Source organism: Puntigrus tetrazona, unplaced genomic scaffold (assembly GCF_018831695.1).
Source record: "Puntigrus tetrazona isolate hp1 unplaced genomic scaffold, ASM1883169v1 S000000694, whole genome shotgun sequence".
In the NCBI taxonomy this organism is placed as follows: Eukaryota; Metazoa; Chordata; class Actinopteri; order Cypriniformes; family Cyprinidae; genus Puntigrus; species Puntigrus tetrazona.
This window is the reverse complement of record NW_025048308.1, coordinates 30779-47593: the sequence shown is the minus strand read 5'-3', so window position 1 is coordinate 47593 and position 16815 is coordinate 30779. Positions and strand designations below refer to the sequence as shown.

General features: G+C 41.9%; 1 pseudogene; it reads right to left on the bottom strand.

Annotated features, from left to right (window-relative positions):
- Positions 1-7627: 7627 nt before the first annotated feature.
- LOC122335051 lies at positions 7628-7736 on the bottom strand (annotated as a pseudogene).
- Between the last annotated feature and the right edge of the window lie 9079 nt (positions 7737-16815).

Below are 16815 nucleotides of genomic sequence, written 5' to 3'. Positions count from 1 at the left end.
CTACATGCCACCGTCTATGTCTTTACCGTGGTAAAAGTGGATGACAACATTAAAATAACAAGGTATGTTGAATAACCCAATTGTTCAATGCAATGCAAAATCTCAATGCATTTAATTTCAATGCACCGCAAAATCAGTGTACCTCTGATACTGGCCTTCTGTGTCTCTTTCTATATTTCATTTAGATGCCTCTGTTTATGTCTTTACCGTGGTAAATGTGAGTAAGTTACTAACATTAACTGAACAAGGTAATTTCAGTAAAAAAAACCCCAAACATTCACTATAGTATAAACCAATAATTTTTCTAATTTGTATACACCATGTTCAGTTGCACCTGAACATTCTATTATTGTTATTATGACATCATGTTTTGGAACACAGTTGTGTTGTAATCTGTACTCTGTTTTAGCCACGTTGCCATGGTAATGGACATTAACATTAACAAGGTAAGTGCAGTAAACAAAAAATGTATTACGATATAAAATCGCTATTTTTTTCAGTTATATACCATAAAATCAGTGCATTTCTGATACTGGTCTTCTGTGTCTCTTTTTATACTTTATACTTTATCTACATACCACTGTTTGAGCCTTTACCGCGGTAAATGTGGGTTGTATAACAACATCCAACTAACAGGGCAGGTTCAGTAACCCAAATGTTTATTACAAAATAAAATCTATTTTTTTCATTGAAAAGCATAAAATCTGTGTATTTCTAAGTCTTCTGTATTTTTTTTTCTACATTTCGTCTACATGCCACTGTTTGAGTTTTTACCGTGGTAAAAGCGGATGACAACATTAAATTAACAAGGTATGTTGAATAACCCTAAAGTTCAATGCAATGCAAAGTCTCAATGCATTTAATTTTGATGCACTACAAATTCATTGTATTTCTGATACTAGTCTTCTGTGACTCTTTATATATTTCATCCTCATGCCACTGTTTGACTTTTTACCGTGGTAAAAATGGATGCCAACGTTGAATTAACAAGGTATGTTGAATAACCCAATTGTTCAATGCAATGCAAAGTCTCAATGCATTTAATTTCAATGCACCACAAAATCTGTGTATTTCTGATACTGTTTTTTTTTTTCTCTGCTTGAATCTCTCTATCTACATGCCACCGTTTATGTCTTTACCGTGGTAAATGTTGATGACAACATTACATTAACAAGGTATGTTGAATAACACAAATGTTTAATGCAATGCAAAGTCTCAATGCATTTAATTTCAATGCACCACAAAATCTGTGTATTTCTGATACTGGTCTTTTTTTCTCTGCTTCAATCTCTCTATCTACATGCCACCGTTTATGTCTTTACCGTGGTAAATGTTGATGACAACATTACATTAACAAGGTATGTTGAATAACCCAATTGTTCATTGCAATACAAAGTTTCAATGCATTTAATTTCAATGCACTACAAAATCGTCTCGGGTTACTTGACTGTAACCCTATTCCCTGAAAAAGCGGGAACGAGATGCTGCGCTGAATGCGCTAATGAGAACGTCTTTTGTTCGACCGGTTGTTGAAGCATGTGTGTCAAACACGCCAAAGTTTGGCTTATATAACCTCGGTCAGGTGACGTCACCCGATCACGAACACCTGGAGGTTATAAATAGATGTGACACGGAAACATCCTCAGGTCAAATTTTTGTCTGAAAGGATGTCCAGTCACGCCCACAGTGCGGCATTGAGACGCAGCATCTCGTTCCCGCTTTTTCAGGGAACAGGGTTACAGTCAAGTAACCCGAGATGTTCCCTATCAAAAGCTACTCTCCATGCTGCGCTGAATGCGCTAATGGGAACGAGAATACCAAAGCCGCCGCACTAGGAGTGTCTGGACCCCCAGCGTTGTGTAGTGTGTGCACGCAACACTGAAGAGGTCTCAGACATTACTCTGGGATGTAGACTCAAGGACATGCGAAATAGTAATAGTACATAGTAGGGACATCCAAACTATAAAATCTAACAAATGTGTTGACCACGCACCTCATAGGCTAGGGCAGTAGCATCTCTCACCCAGTGTGACATAGTCTGTCTAGTGGCAGCCGCCCCCCGGTTGCGGCCACCATAGCATCTGGCTGCTCTGACTTATGCCACTGGCTAGTGCGGTGGACGAAATCTGGAGAGCACGTACTGAACACAGTAAGTGAAGTTTCTCCTGCTCCGGTGTCATGAATGGCGGAGGGCAGAAGGCTTCAAGGACGACCGGATTTACAGTCGAGAATGGAACTTTCGGAAGATAACTAGGGTGAGGATGCAAAATAGCTTTTACCAGCCCAGGGTAAAAAAAAAATCTAGGCAGGATGGCGAGACTGACAGAGCCTGCAAATCCCCAATTCTCTTCAGAGAAGTAATAGCTGTTAGAAAAACCATCTTTAGGGTCAGAAACCTGACAGGCGCTGACTCTAGTGGTTCAAAGGGTGTCCACCAAGCCCTCAAGCACTATAGCTAGATCCCATGAGAGAACTGTCACCCTAGTGGGCGGCCTCAACCTCTTAGCTCCTCGAATGAAGCAAACAACTAGGGGGTGTTTCCCTATGGAAGCCCCTTCAACCAGAGCATGGCAAGCCGAAATGGCAGCCACGTAAGTTCTGAGAGTATTAGGACGTGTGCCTGAGGACATTTTCTCTTGCAGAAACTCTAGCACTGAAACAATCTGGCAGTGAACTGGGTCTGCATGGTGTGTTGTACACCAACTTTCGAAGATGTGCCATTTCGTGGCATATGTTCTTCTAGTGGAGGGAGCCCTAGCACTAAGAATAGTCTCTATTACATTGGCTGAAAGGCCAGCATCACTTAGTTGGTCCCTCTCAGGGGCCAGAAGTGAAGATTCCAGAGCTTGGGACGGGGATGAAATATTGTCCCCTGTGCCTGAGAGAGAAGGTCCTCCTCACAGGAATCGCCCCACGGCGAGCCATCGAGGAGAGATATTAGATCTGAGAACCATATTCTGGTGGCCAACGGGCGCTATGAGTAAGAGGCGAGACCCCTGTTGACGGACCTTGGCTAGGAGCAGAGCAATTGGAGGAAATGCATAAAGACGCATTCTGGGCCACACATGGGCCATCGCGTCCAGACCCAGGGGAGCTGGATGAGTCAGAGAGAAGTAGAGGGGACATTGTGCTGTCTCCTGTGAAGCAAAGAGGTCCACCTCCGCTTCGTAAAATCTTTCCCAGATTTGACTGACTACTTCGGGTGGAGTTTCCATTCCCATGTGTCACAGCTTGTCTGGACAGCAAGTCTGCTCCCATGTTCATGTGCCCGGGAATATAAATCGCCCTGAGGTACAGGAACTTGTCCTGTGCCCAAAGCAGAACCTGCTGCTGCGCTAGCTCGCTCAAGCGGGCGCGACTGCAGTCCGCCTGGCGATTTATGTAAGAGACTACTGCCGTGTTGTCCACCCGCACTAGGGACATGGTAGCCTCTCAACTGCTGGAGGAAGTATTTCAGGGCCAGAAATACAGCCTTCATTTCGAGGCAATTGATGTGCCATTCGAGAAGATGACCTCTGCAGATCCCTTGGGCTGGACGGCCATCTAAGACCGCTCCCAACCCGTGAGGGGGATGCGTCTGTCGTTAGCAATTTGCGGCGACAACACGGACCTAGAGTGGAACCCAAAGTCAGAAACCGGGGTCTGAACCACATAGATAGGTACGGCCCTCGACGCGTAACCTTTATTTGCCTCTGGGGATTGGCCCTTGGATGAAATCCCTGGCTCTGAGCCACAACTGAAACGTATCACTGTGGAAGCAGCTGCCATGAGACCTAGAACTCTCTGAAAGTGATGAAGAGTGACTTTCTGGCCTAGCTTGATGCTATTTAGGGTGTTCAGAATGGATTCGAGGCGTGCAGGAGACAGCTGTGCCTGCATCGTGGTCGAATCCCATACGACCCCCAAATATGTTGTCCTCTGAACAGGGGACAGAACGCTTTTCTTGGCGTTGAGTCTCAACCCCAGCGATCCGAGATGAGCTAGGACGACATCCCGATGTCGGCGCAAAGCTCTTGAGACTGAGCCAGAATCAGCGAGTCGTCTATGTAATTTAGAATGCGAATGCCCTGGAGTCATAAAGGAGCCAGAGCTGCATCCATGCATTTTGTGTATGTGCGGGGTGACAATGCTAGGCCGAAAGGAAGAACCCGATACTTCGCCCCCGAAAGCGAACCTCAGGAACTTCCTGTGTTGTGGCAATATTGGTTGGATTTGAGAAACAATCATTTTTATTGTTAACATCTTGTATGTTCTGAGGTGATGGTTCAATCCTCGAAGATCTAAAATCGGACGCAGCCCCCCATCTTTCTTGGGAACGAGAAAATACCGGCTGTAATAGCCTGACTGTCTGTTTGGTAGGGGAACACGTTCTATGGCCCCTTTGTCCAGCAGAGTTTGCAACTCCTGTATCAACAAATGCGCCCGTTCCGGTTTCACGGAAGTGAAAATCACGCCGTTGAAACGCGGAGGACAATATGCAAACTGAATCCTGTAGCCTCTTTCTATGGTCTTTTGGACCCATGGGGAGATATTTGGCAGTAGCTTCCACACTGCCAGCTTCTCTGAAAGGGGCACTAATTTTGACACTTCGTTTTGTTGGGGGGTTGTTAGATGTTCGGCGTCCTGAAACGTGGCAGGAGGCGACCAAACATCCAACGTTTCGTTGAAACCGCGTTCTCCCGAAACACCAGTGGCGGCAGAGACCAGTATCAGGGCTTCTTTTTCGCGGAGATTATGCTCCCAGTCTCTACGAGGGGGTGCTTGGCTCGCCACACTGTCCTTCTGTGCCTCACGCCTCAAAGGAACTGGACCTGGTCAGGGCCGGGTGGCCGACGGTCCCGACTCTTGAGCACGGCGGGGAAGAAACCTCACAAACGCTTCCTCATAGCGTTTCGCCTCCCGAAATAGGCCGGAAGGCGAGACAGGGGCATCAAGGAGGATGGCGCGGTCTTTGTCCTTGATGCCCGTGAGGTTGAGCCACAGATGTCTCTCCGTGGACACCATAGCAGCCATAGAACGGCCGATGGCACAGGCTGTCTGCTTGGTCGCACGAAGAGACAGATCTGTAGCTCGGCGCAGCTCTAAAAACGCCTCTTCGTCTATGGACCCGCCTGTGCTCAAGTCCTTCAGCAGGTCAGCTTGATACGCCTGCAGAACCGCCATGGTGTGCAGGGAAGCACCAGCCTGGCCCGCTGCCTGAAAAGCTTTCCCCACCAGCGAAGATATCATACGGCACGGCTTGGTGGGGAGGGTCGGCTTTTTCAGGAACGATGAAGTCCCAGGGGAGAGATAGCCTGCAAGCGTCTCTTCCACCTGGGGCATCATCACATCCACGATAGTCGAATAAATCGACGTCGATGGCACGAAGACATCGGACGAATAAGGCTTACTCCACGAGCGCACCAACTCCTCGTGGAGATCGCTAAAGAAGGGGAGAGACCGTCGCTGAGGCCCCTCCACCCGGCCACCCGACAGAAATCTGTCGTCTAGTTTCGGGGGTCTCTCGCTCCTGGGGCCAGTCTAGATTTAATCTTTCGACTGCGTGAGTTACCACCTCGAGTAGCTCCTCATACGATTTTTTGTCGCGGGAGCTGCCTCTGGCACGGAGGCAAGCATTTCCTTTCTTTATGCGTCATTTTAGTTTCACTATCGGTTTTTTTTTTTTTTTTTTTTTTTTTTCTCCCTCACACACACTCACACACAATGCGGTCCTTGAAGACAAAAAGACCTGAGGATGTTTCGCGTCATATCTATTTATAACCTCCAGGTGTTCGTGATCGGGTGACGTCACCTGACCGAGGTTATATAAGCCAAACTTTGGCGTGTTTGACACACATGCTTCAACAACCGGTCGAACAAAAGTTCTCATTAGCGCATTCAGCGCAGCATCGAGAGTAGCTTTTGATAGGGAACTGTGTGTTTCTGATACTGGTCTTCTGTGTCTCTTTGTATGTTTCATCCACATGCCACTGTTTGAGTTTTTACCGTGGTAAAAGTGGATGACAACATTAAATTAAGAAGGTATGTTGAATAACCCAATTGTTCAAAGCAATGCAAAGTCTCAATGCATTTAATTTCAATGCACTACAAAATCAGTGTATTTCTGATACTGGTCTTCTGTGTCTTTGTTCATTTAAACGGGAGTTTTTATCGACTTTGGCTTAAATGGAGTGTTCAACGTGGTCACTGTGCGATACTGATACCCTGGTCTCCGAACTACTAAGCGAATGAGATCAAATAAGGTCTACCACATCCACACTCCTGTAAATGGAGAGAGAAAAGGTTTGTCGGTTTGACACAGAGTGTCAGTAATATACAACGACCACGTTAAACAGTCCATTTCCAGCTAAAGGCGATGAAAACACCCATTGACATGAACAAAGAAACTCCGTTCGGACTAATCACGTGGTCACGTGATGATGTGTCAAACAAATTAAAACTTCTAAAAGTTCTTTGACACGAGCAAAATTAAATGAAATCTTTGAAACGTGTTCATAAATCGTAAAAACTACTCCACGCTCAACGTGATCACTCCATACTGTCTCTCTTTGTTCATGTAAACGGGAGTTTATATCGACTTTAGCTGAAATTGAGTGTTCAATGTGGTCGCTGTGCGATACTGATACCCTGTTCCCAGTGGTCCACCACATCCACTCTCCTGTAAATGGAGAGAGAAAAGGTTTGTCAGTCTGACACAGAGTGGCAGTAATGTACAACGACCACGTCATTTCCAGCTAAAGGCGATAAAACACCCAATGACATGAACAAAGAAACGCCGCTCGAGCGATCACGTGGCAAACAAACTAAAACTTCTAAAAGTTCTTTGACACAAACAAAATTAAATAAAATTATTGACACATGTTTAGAAATCGTAAAAACTAAATAAATCGATAAAAAACACCCACTGACATGAATAAAGAAACAAACTAAAAGTTTTTTTAAAAAACTACAACAAGTAGAATTAAATAAAAACGGAATCAAATATTAAACCATGCAAACATAGACCAATTGAGTTCAACGAATCACTGATCCTGAAGACATGGATCAGCATGTTCAGGTCGTTTGATTAGGGTCAGAGCTGAAATTTACAGGAGAGTGGATGTGGTGGATCTTATTTGAGGATTCCTGACGCAGGAAAAGGCAAATACGAATTTTGTAGTCAGGCACCAGAGAGGAAACAAATGGGGGCCTAATGTCGAAGGACTTAAAGCGGCCTTGCCTAGGATTTCTTTAAACTAATAAATAATTAGCTCTTCGGTTGATTCTTGACTTTTTTAAAAATTATTTATTTTATTTATTTATTTTTTCCCCTGTGCAGTTTGCATTCAAGCGGTTGGACTGACAAACAAGACTGGCAACCTCTCAAGTCAAAGAGAAGGGCCCGAGTTGCAAAGGAACGTGCAGCTCTAAAGAGGTCGCTGTAGAGAGAGAGAAGGTCTGTCTATCGCTCCCTGGAGGAGAAAGCAAGAATGACGGTGGTGAGCTGTCCTCCGTCACACCGACGAAGCAGAAAGGCGGCACAGAGAAGGGCAAATCAAAGCAGCAGCAAATGTAAAAGGGTAAAGGAGCGAGCAAAACAGTCGGCCCCGGAGAAGAGCGCTAAGCTGACTGGTGAAGGAAAAGCAAAAGCTTACAGCACCTGGTATTCCCAGGCGGTCTCCCATCCAAGTACTAACCAGGCCCGCCCCTGCTTAGCTTCCGAGATCAGGCGTGCTCAGGGTGGTATGGCCGTAAGCAAAAGTGGCGCGCAAATGCGAGCTATTTAAAGAAGGCACCGGCAGCAGGCCAAAGACGCACACAAGCTTTTCCACTCCACTCTTTTCCTGTCTTCTGCAACTCTTCTACATTGTCTGCCCGAGAAAAAGGCGCCCCACTGGCAAACCTGGTCGGAGCGCAGCATTTCCGCCGTCTCTCACCACACCAAAACAACACGTCCATTTCGCCTTCTTTTTCATGTCTTCGTCCCTACATCAGTTCCTTCCTTCTGTTAGGAAAATCTTTGTTGTTTCCCTCTCAGGTTCAGGTCTGTCAATGATGAGACTTACTTTTAAACCTAAAAATCTTAATTAGTTTAATAAAGTCAGATTAATTGAGACTGAGTTCAGGATACAGAACAACAGCATTAAAGGCATGCAGGGCAGTCCTGTATGCTCACACTACATTTCACACAATATTTATATTCTTGTGCTTGGGTCTTCCTCCCACTCAGGGTGTCCTTCACAGAACCAAGTGCAGTTGTTTTCTCCTCTCAATCAGTAAATGGGCTCAGCAGCCTCCACGTCCTGTTTCTGTAGATAAGACATTTTGCACAGCACATACACACATAATATCAAATAGAAAAACTCAGAGCCTTTATGAGGCCTGGGCACAGTGCTTCTATTGAGTAAAACTTGTAAAACATAAATCCCACAACATGAATAAAGAAACTCAGTTCGGACTAATCACGTGGTCACGTGATGACGTGTCAAACGAACTAAAACTTCTAAAAGTTCTTTGACACAAACAAAATTAAATAAAATCTTTGAAACGTGTTCATAAATCGTAAAAACTACTCCACGCTCAACGTGATCACATAACGTTTCCCACGTCCTGATTTTTCCATCTTGTAAAGTAAAGATTTGTAAAGATTTTTCGTCTTTGTAAAGTCACCCTGTTCAGTGAGCACACAGACTGCCTTGCGTACTTCTCTGATATATTGCCGTGGGCAGCCACTCCACTTTATACGGCAGCGCAATCTAAGAGAAGGCAGAAATGGAGCGCTGATTTTGGATGGAGATGATAAGCCACTGAAACCTCTACTACAATGTCTAAGTCGTTAGTTAGCATCACCCTCTGCATCCTCATCCCCACGGTTCATCCTCCTCTTGCATGAGCAGGCCATCAAACAGCAGCTTCCATCAAACCACTCTGGACAGACATGGGTCCTGCTTGTTAACCACCGTCACTCTCAGCCTTTGCTCAAGGATTTTCACTGGCAATGATGCACAGTGAGCGCATGTTTGTAGACCTGTCAGCGATATCTAAGTGTGTTTTGAGCTCATACACATGATGCACGCTCAAAATGAGGATGGACGTGGGCGGGATGAAGATGTCACAATCTACTTCCTCATATTTGGTGATGGATTCCAATGACGTCTGTTGAAATGTTTAGCGAAATCAGCAAAGACAGAATGTGCTGAGAGAACTTGCTGCAGTCTCCAATGGGACAAAAGTGCAAATGAGGTTGGTAGAGGTCAACTGACTGATAACTTCCGCACTTGATCACGCCCAAAGCGACCCATTGAAAATAAAGAATCTAGAGGGGGCGCTAGTGAGCACCACATGGAGTAGTCGTAGTTTGTCGAGCTCTCCTCCATTTCTTTAAATTAGTCGGTTATTTCCATAATTTTCAGGTTTCTTCACGCTATTATTTTGGACACTTCTTGGGGCAAGTTTACAAAATGTCTAAGCCGAAAACAGTCAAGGGGAAAAAGATGGATAAAGCTCTGAACGAGGCGCCTGCTCCGTCACCCTCGGAGTCAGCCGAACAGGCCGCGGCAATCTCGGGAATGAGTTGCGGAGTTGACGCGGAGTCTACCAGTATTCTGTTGGCAATACAGAATATGAGCAAAACGATGACAGACCGGTTTGATCATTTGGAGGCATCTTTGGCATCTACACAAGCAACTTTAGTGTCTCTCGGAGATAGAATCACGGAGGTGGAAAATGCTGCAGCCGATTATGATCGCTGTCTTTCACTCGTCGAGCAGAAGTGGCTCAAAATACAATCAGAGAATACATCCCTTCGTGAGAAATTAATTGATTTGGAGGCTCGCTCCAGGTGACAAAACATTAAAATCGTCGGCTTACCTGAGAAGATAGAAAACGGGCAGCCCACGGAATTTCTGACGGAGTTTATTCCTGATCTGCTGGGCACTAGTAACTTTTCTAAACCACTTGAGCTGGATCGCGCTCATCGGCTGGGGAGGCAGTCACCTGGAGAAAACGCGCGGCCGCGTGTGATGATAGCCAAGATTCATCACTTTAAAATGAAGGAAAAAATACTTCAGCTGGCTCGGCAACAGTTCCCTCTTCGTTATAAGGAAAGGCCGATACACATTTTCCCAGATCTTCCCGCCGAAATAACGAAACAGCGCCAGGCATTTCAGGATGTCAGGAAACAACTCCGAGATGCCGGGGTGAGGAACGGGTTCATTTACCCTGCAAGACTGCGCGTTTCGCACGGTACCACTGATGAGGTGTTTTCCTCTGCCGAGGAAGCGGTGACCTTTATTGGAACGCTGTCTCAAAATCGCTAAAGACATATGTTGATATCCTTTGTCTGGGTATGTAGGTGACTTTTCTCGCAGCAGCGCTATTTGGACTGGAACATTTAGATGAGCGCTTGTTTTGTTCTTTACATGAGCATGGAGTGGGAGCTACACGACCGAAGTTCTACTGTTCCGATGGTCCGGCAACCCCTTAGTGATTTTTTGGGATGTGTATTCTCACTTTGTTTGGGAAAGTGGGATGGGGGTTGGGGGGTAATGTTCTTTTTTGGTTATTATTTTTCTCTTAATTCTTTTTACTTCAAATGTTTTAAAAGGGCGGCAGGCATGTACACTGTTCAATTTTATTTGTGGTATGACTTCTAGTTTACCTACTAAGGGCAACAGCATTACTTTTACCAGCTGGAACATGCGAGGTATGGGTCATGTGGTTAAGCGTGCTAAGGTATTTTCACATCTGAAATCCTTGTCTGCAGATGTTATATATTTACAGGAAACACATATTAGGCCCACAAAGGAGAAGATGCTCAAATGCAGCTGGGCAGGCCATATTTTTCAGTCCGTGTTTTCCAGTAAGGCTGGAGGAGTTGCAATTTTAATTCGCAAGACAGTTCCATTCAGACATATTTCTACCCTGAGTGACCCAAATGGTCGATATATTTTCGATTATCGGGAATCGATTATTTTTTATTAGACTCTAAACTTATATCAAATGTGGTCGCCTCAGATTATCACAACATTTTAATCTCTGATCACGCACCAACTTCAGTTATTTTTGATTTTGGTTATAAGACTAAACCATATTGCTGGCGTTTTCGCCCTGCTTTACTCTCTGATGCGACATTTACCCGATTTATATTTAACAAGATATCAGAATTTTTAGAGATTAATGATAATGCTGAAGTCACTGATTCCATCCTTTGGGAAACCCTTAAGGTGGTGATTAGGGGCCATATTATTTCTTTTGAGTCCTCAGCCAGGCGAGACAAACGTAGGCGTCTCTTAGAAATAGAAGAAGAATTATCTAATTTAGAGCCCTCTTATAGAAACTCTTCTAACCCTTCTACACTACAAGCCATTCTAAAATTGAAATATGAATATAATACTATTTTATCTGAGCAGGTATGGGATCAGCTGTTAAGAGTGAGACAAAAATACTTTCAGCTGGGAGATAAGCCTCATAAATTGCTGTCTCGACAACTGAGAGGTTTACAAGCCAATAAATCTATACACAAAATTAAATCAAAATCAGGTGATGTAATTGTTGATCCAAAAGGCATAAATGATTGTTTTAAACAATATTATGAAGAATTGTATTCATCAAAGGCAGGGGAAATGTTTCTGATTGGCTGAGCTCTGTGAATCTTCCTAAGCTGAGTGACGCTGCCTCTGAGGCCCTGAATTCTGATGTTACGTCCCAAGAGATTGTTGATGCTATAAAGTCCTTTCCCAATGGCAAAGCAGCGGGACCTGATGGTTTCGGTATTGAATTATATAAAACATATTCTGAGAAGCTGGCCCCCCTTCTATTGAGGATGTTCACGCATTCCCTAGAGACTCAAAAATTTCCTGTAACATTATATAATGCTAATATCTCATTAATACTGAAAGAGGGTAGGGATGGAACTGAGCCTTCATCTTATCGACCTATTGCGTTACTTAATTCTGATATCAAAATCTTTACCAAAATATTAGCTAATAGAGTAAATAAACATATTTCATCCATTATACATGCAGATCAAACAGGTTTTGTCCCCAATAGATTTTAATTTTTTAACGTTAGAAGATTAATGCACATAATGTATAACAAATATCCAAAAAGTTCTAAAGTGGCTGCTCTGTGTTTAGACGCAGAAAAGGCCTTTGATCAATTAGAATAGCCCTACATGCTAAACGTTTTAGAGGATTTGGGTTTGGGAGTCGTTTTGTGTCATGGATTAAAACATTATATGCCCATCCATCCTCTTCTGTTCTCACAAATCAGGAAAAATCGAAGCCATTTTTACTACATCGTGGCACACGACAGGGGTGTCCCCTCAGCCCTTTACTCTTTGCAGTAGCAATTGAACCCCTTGCGATTAGTATTAGAAATCATCCATCTATCAAACCTGTAAGACTGGGGAATGTGGACCACTACATCTCATTGTATGCTGATGATATTGCCCTCTTTTGTCTGATCCTGAACAGTATTATTGGACCTTATAAAATCTTTTGGTACAGTCTCAGGATACACAATTAATTGGCAAAAGAGTGAATTTATGTCTTTAAATGCTAATCTTGATACAGAATTTTTAGAAAATCTCCCTTTCAAAATTACAGATAAACTTAAATATCTTGGTGTTACTCTGCCCAAAAATCCCAAATTCATTTTTAAATTGAATTTCTTACAGAAATCGGAAAACTTAAAATCGGACATTAGTAAATGGAGGACTCTTCCTCTCTCTATGGTAGGTCGTATAAATGCTGTTAAAATGTTGTCTCTGCCTAGATTCTTGTATCTATTTCAAAATGTACCTATTTTTTTGACAAAAGCCTTATTCAAATCATTAGATTCAGTAATTTTACCCTTTATTTGGAGTTTCAAAGCCCACAGAATATCAAAAAAACATTTACAGAAGCCTAGAGAGATGGGTGGGCTGGGGCTGCCTTGCTTTTTACACTATTACTGGGCAGCAAATGCAAGGGCTCTTGTTTACTGGCAGGAGGATTATAGTATGGAAATCTCAGTTGATACCCCCCCCTGGATTGCAATTGAAAAAAGTAGTGTTGGGAACAGTTCCTCTCAGCGCTTCTTTTCTCAGCCCCTGGACTTCCACCTGTAAAGGTGGATAATCTTATTGTCTCGAACTGCCTGAAAATATGGCACCAAATAAAGAAGAATTGTAAATTGCCTGATACTGCAGTCTTTTCCCCGGTGCATCGCAACCATGCATTTCCTCCCTCCTTATTGGATTCAACATTCGGCATATGGAGGCAGAATGGCATTGTTACTTTGGAGGACCTGTATATAAATAAACATTTTGCATCTTTTTCCCAATTAGCAGACAAATTTTTCTCCCTAAAACACACTTCTTTCGGTACTTGCAGATTAGGAACTATGTACGCCATGCAGTGCCTAATTTTGAAACTCTCCCAGAGGAAAGAAGAATTTATAGGCTGATGTTAGTCTCCCCTGATTCCAAACATTTGGTTTCTGACTTTGTAAATGCACTTTCTAATGAAATTAGTTGCTCCACATTCTCCCTTAAAAATGCTTGGGAGGAGGAATTGGGTATAGAAATAGGACCTGAAATCTGGGAGGAGAGCCTTAGCAGGATTCGCTCTTGCTCCATTAACTCTAGGCATCAGTTAATTCAATTTAAAGTGATGCACAGATTACATTATTCAAAGTCTAAACTGCACAGAATTTTCCCCACTATTTCTTCTACATGTGATCGGTGTAAGTCTGCAGAAGGCTCTCTTACCCATCTTTTCTGGACTTGTCCTAAGCTCTATAATTTCTGGTGTGACATTTTCAAATGGTTTTCTGAAATGTATGGTTTTGTGTTGGAGCCTGACCCAGAGATTGCACTATTCGGACATTCTCTTTCTTTAATGGACCATAATGACTCTGTACAAAACACTGTTATTTATGGAATGATTATTGCTAAGAGTATAATTCTCACGACTTTGGAAGTCCGAGGATATCCCTCAGTTCAAGACTTGGTTAAGCTCTCTTACAGGAATACTGCACATGGAGAGAGTTCGGTTTGGAATTGCAGGCAACATAGATAAATTTTATAACATATGGCAGCCATTTTTGGATCATCTTGCTCAATTTAATAGTGAAAATGACCAGTGATATTGAATTGCAGCATGCTGTTAGCTCTTGTGAAGTGTTTTGTGTTGGAATGTGTATAATACTACATCTGTCCAAATGCCTAATTGTTAATTGTAATTTTTTTTTTTTTTTTTTTAAGGAGGGGGGGGGGTTTCTTGTCTTTTTTTGTTTTTGTTGTAAAATTAAAAATTCTAATAAAAATACTATTTAAAAAAAAAATGCTACAAAGGGGGTGCTACAAAGATTTACTGCTGCTAATTAGAACTGGAGCGGCGCCAGGTAAAAGAGCTACTGAATCACTTCCTCAGATGGGTTGATTGTGGCAAATGGAGCTCTGCTTTGTGCTGGGCTCTTTCTGTCCCATCAGGTCTGTGGCTGGCGCTGACCTCACTGACACCATCTCTCTGTTTAATGTGTGTGATGAGAAAGGAGACTTTTTCTGAGTCCACATTGGTAAAGAGGGTTCAATCCCAGAGGCAGCAGTCAGTCGACAGGGGTAACAAGGTGGGACTGGAGTTAGATAAGTTAGGTAAATTAGCCGTTGAGATAAATTAAAAAAAAAAAAAAGTTCTCTGTATGATGGCTTGGAAAGACGGCTGTGCCATTACTTGAACTTCTTTTATAGGACATAGGACATAATACATAATATATATATATATATATATATATATATATATATATATATATATATATATATATATATATATATATATATATATATATATATATATATATATATATATATATAGGACATAAAAACATCAGTGCTGTGAAAAATAACCGTAAGTTAACCGATTTCATTTTGTTAATCAAAACTCTATCAAATCAAGATTGAGTTTGGACTAGCTGTTTTAGAGAGTGTTGTTGGTGACCGGTTTCATAAATTATAGTCACCTAACATTTAGATTGAAGTTTAATTGGGGCTAAAACCATTCTTCCGACTACACATGGGAAATAAAGATTGTAATTTGCATCGCAGCACCTAGAAGCAGCTTGTTGCTAATTAGCTAATCGGACATCATAAATAAAAAAAAGAAAGAAAATTGTATTTAGAGTGTTTTCAGCTAAAGCTGTAAATGCTAGTTATTGGGGTCTGACGTCAACTTGTAAATGCAGCACATTAGCAGGTGGTATTAAAAACCAAACAGAGAAGAACAACGTGTAGTTACACAAAAAGTACATATTATACATGCTTTAAATTAATATGTTCTCCAACTGCATATAGAATAATTATATAAATCTCATGTCCATTACATTTAAAATGTCATTGTGCATGTTAAACATTCAAGTGTTTTTGCAGTGTCTCACATAGTTGAATAAATGTGATCAATGTCTAATTTACATAAAGAAAATAACTGTATTCCTTCATTCATCTCCACATTTGGGAATTTTTAATTTCAGTGTTTTACTTATATTATATATATATATATATATATATATATATATATATATATATATATATATATATATATATATATTGCAAATCTCATATAATATAGTGATGCCTGAAATTCACTTTTAGCATTGATTTTAGGGGTCTTTTGCGTAAAAGTGAATTCTAGCGTAACAGAAAGATTAGTAAATAATTGTTAAATATTAGGACAGATTTTGATTTGACAATCATTGTACTCTTGGAACTAGTCAGTAATACTGACATTTTCATTGTATTAAAACCGTCAAAGCATCATACGTCTGAGCTGATCATAACGGATGGTTTCTACTTAGTCTTAAAATGTTTTTGGAAAATGTAGGACATTCTGCAAAATATAATTTTTTGGTGTTCCAAAGAAGAAAAAGTGAAATGACATCAGGGCAAATAAATGATGACAGAATTTTCATTTTCTTCCTCGAATTGTTTCCAATGCTCTGAGACAGAAAGCGAGATTGTATTGTGGTGTGAGTGATATCTGAACAGCATTTCACGCTTCTGCTGGCCCAGACTTATCTGCGTCAGCTGTGTGCTGTTGTGGGCCAAAGGGTAATGACCCAGTTGAGCTGCTCTCACCCTTGATTGGTCCTTCCCGGAGTGAGACAGCCAGCCGAGAGAGAAAGTGAGGCATCTGTAAAAACCCTTCAATTGAGTTCCAAAAGATAGTTTGGGAGGAGCATGCTGATATAATTCCACCAATCACGACAAGGACATGTAAAATGCCTCCACACTCAATTTGACAATTCTTCTGACGTTCCTCCTCCGTCTCACCTCCTCCTTTAATTGTAATTCAGCCCAGGGGAGAAACTTTGAGTTGGATTTGAGTTTCATGCTCCATTGAGGACACAAATCCAAATGTTTGTTCCGTTTCATTGCTTATTCTGATTGAAATGTGAACATTTTATCGTTCTGTCTAAACATGTTCATTTGAACACTTTTAGAAACTTTTTCACTTCCTCTCTGTCTTTGATTAAAGCTTAAATCTGGGGACACAGTAAGTAACATTAAATGAATAGTCGTTCACCAAAAATGAACATTGACACACTTATGTCATTATAAACCTGTATGCATTATTTCTGTTACGACCTTAGATGGAATTTTTGTCTAGGAAATTAAATGGAGTAACATTGAGATGACCAAAAGAAGAAGCTTCAGGTAGAAGTGGTAAGAGAAGCGAAAGACATCATATTTAGCACCGCAAAAAGATTTATTTCTCCCAAAACCCTGCTTATTTACAACGTCTAAGGACACAAGGTAACAAACAACATGAAATTATATACATAACCAAGACAAGCGGG